The sequence below is a fragment of the Pseudophryne corroboree genome, chromosome 4 (assembly GCF_028390025.1).
Source record: "Pseudophryne corroboree isolate aPseCor3 chromosome 4, aPseCor3.hap2, whole genome shotgun sequence".
NCBI classification, from domain to species: domain Eukaryota; kingdom Metazoa; phylum Chordata; class Amphibia; order Anura; family Myobatrachidae; genus Pseudophryne; species Pseudophryne corroboree.
Window position 1 is genome coordinate 541120727 of NC_086447.1, and position 3348 is coordinate 541124074.

Sequence of the window (3348 nt, forward strand, 5' to 3'; positions counted from 1 at the left end):
CAATTAAAAACATATATTGTAGAATATATATTTTTAGATCCTGTAATCATCTGTACAGATTATTTTCAGCCTGAATGTAGGCTCAGTTCCTGAAAGTTATGTTTGACCCGGAAAAGGTAACTAACCTGTTGGAATAGTTTGGCAACAACAGGTAGAGTGCCTAAAGGTGCTTCAGCCAGCTTTACACAAGGTATATAGTACCATGTAAATAAATATGCATGTTTATTACAAATATACACAACTAATTTTGTATTAATTAAACATATTTTCACTTTATATGTAATCAAAACATGCAAGATCAAACGTTGGATGAAAACAATATTGTGATGTGATCAAAATTGACTGGAAATGAATTATATCAAAGCTAATACTATAAGAACTAAAATAGGCCAAAATTCTGTGATTTTGGCTGTTTTTATGATTTAAAAACAAAAAAATGCAGATCCAAAACGAAAACCCATAAATGTGGTTTTGGCAAAACCAGTACAGATCCAAAACATGAAGGACATAAAGATCCAAAACTAAAACCCAAAACCCAAGATTTGGGCGAGGACACATCTTCACTAGAAAGACAGTTTGCTAAGGGGGTAATTCAGAGGCGATCACTGCATTGGCAGTGATCTCACTCTGAAGGCTTTTGTGGAGTATGCTCATGTGGTTGTAGTTGCCTCTGCCTGATTGACAGGCAGAGGCGGTCGCGGGGCAGGAGGGGTTGTGCCAATGGCGTTATAATGTCATTGGGGGGGCACGGTCTGGACAATGCAGGCATGTCCGGTCCGCTGCTGAGGCAGGCCACGGTGGCTGTGTGACATCACATGCAGCCGCTGTGACCCAAAACATGGCAGGTAGCTAGGCTGCGCAGGCAGGGAGCTACTTGCCGGGTGCAAAAGTATCACTGCTGTGTGATGCTTTCGCACCTATGCAGGGGGGCAGGGCCTGACATGCGGGGCGGACTAGCCCTGTGCTGGATGTCCCCCCCGAATGTCAGAGAATCTGATTGTAGATGTGCTAATTTTAGCACATCTACGATCAGCCCTGAATTACCTCCTAAATTGGAAGCTAAACACATATTTCTTACATAAACTTTGTGCATGTTTGGATTACAGTGACACTGTCTACAGAGAGTCAGCTCTTAAATCACACATTCTATATTCCATTGAATAAACTGTGAAACTTAGAGCTCCAATACTTTTGCCAGTGAAGATCAGGACTGTATGTAGGGATATTGAAAGTAATGTGAGGGTAGTCTTAGAGATGAGCGGGTTCGGTTTCTCTGAATCCGAACCCGCCAGAACTTCATGTTTTTTTTCACGGGTCCGAGCGACTCGGATCTTCCATCCTTGCTCGGTTAACCCGAGCGCGCCCGAACGTCATCATGACGCTGTCGGATTCTCGCGAGGCTCGGATTCTATCGCGAGACTCGGATTCTATATAAGGAGCCGCGCGTCGCCGCCATTTTCACACGTGCATTGAGATTGATAGGGAGAGGACGTGGCTGGCGTCCTCTCCATTTAGATTATAAGAGACTGAGAGAGATTTACTGGAGCTGACTAGGAGGAGTACTGTTACTGTAGAAGTGTAGAGACTGAGTGGAGAGAGTTTACTAGTGAGGACAGTGCAGTTTACTTTATAATCCGTTCTCTGCCTGAAAAAAGCGATACACAGCACACAGTGACTCAGTCACATACCATATCTGTGTGCACTGCTCAGGCTCAGGCCAGTGTGCTGCATCATCTATTATCTATATATAATATTATATATATCTGTCTGACTGCTCAGCTCACACAGCTTATAATTGTGGGGGAGACTGGGGAGCACTACTGCAGTGCCAGTTATAGGTTATAGCAGGAGCCAGGAGTACATAATATATTATATAGTGAGTGACCACCAGACACACAGTGCAGTTTATTTAATATATCCGTTCTCTGCCTGAAAAAAGCGATACACACAGTGACTCAGTCAGTCACATACCATATCTGTGTGCACTGCTCAGGCTCAGGCCAGTGTGCTGCATCATCTATTATCTATATATAATATTATATATATCTGTCTGACTGCTCAGCTCACACAGCTTATAATTGTGGGGGAGACTGGGGAGCACTACTGCAGTGCCAGTTATAGGTTATAGCAGGAGCCAGGAGTACATAATATATTATATAGTGAGTGACCACCAGACACACAGTGCAGTTTATTTAATATATCCGTTCTCTGCCTGAAAAAAGCGATACACACAGTGACTCAGTCAGTCACATACCATATCTGTGTGCACTGCTCAGGCTCAGGCCAGTGTGCTGCATCATCTATTATCTATATATAATATTATATATATCTGTCTGACTGCTCAGCTCACACAGCTTATAATTGTGGGGGAGACTGGGGAGCACTACTGCAGTGCCAGTTATAGGTTATAGCAGGAGCCAGGAGTACATAATATATTATATAGTGAGTGACCACCAGACACACAGTGCAGTTTATTTAATATATCCGTTCTCTGCCTGAAAAAAGCGATACACACAGTGACTCAGTCAGTCACATACCATATCTGTGTGCACTGCTCAGGCTCAGGCCAGTGTGCTGCATCATCTATTATCTATATATAATATTATATATATCTGTCTGACTGCTCAGCTCACACAGCTTATAATTGTGGGGGAGACTGGGGAGCACTACTGCAGTGCCAGTTATAGGTTATAGCAGGAGCCAGGAGTACATAATATATAATATAGTGAGTGACCACCAGACACACAGTGCAGTTTATTTAATATATCCGTTCTCTGCCTGAAAAAAGCGATACACACAGTGACTCAGTCAGTCACATACCATATCTGTGTGCACTGCTCAGGCTCAGGCCAGTGTGCTGCATCATCTATTATCTATATATAATATTATATATATCTGTCTGACTGCTCAGCTCACACAGCTTATAATTGTGGGGGAGACTGGGGAGCACTACTGCAGTGCCAGTTATAGGTTATAGCAGGAGCCAGGAGTACATAATATATTATATAGTGAGTGACCACCAGACACACAGTGCAGTTTATTTAATATATCCGTTCTCTGCCTGAAAAAAGCGATACACACAGTGACTCAGTCAGTCACATACCATATCTGTGTGCACTGCTCAGGCTCAGGCCAGTGTGCTGCATCATCTATATATATTATATATCTGTCTGACTGCTCAGCTCACACAGCTTATAATTGTGGGGGAGACTGGGGAGCACTACTGCAGTGCCAGTTATAGGTTATAGCAGGAGCCAGGAGTACATATTATATTAAAATTAAACAGTGCACACTTTTGCTGCAGGAGTGCCACTGCCAGTGTGACTGACCAGTGACCTGACCACACTG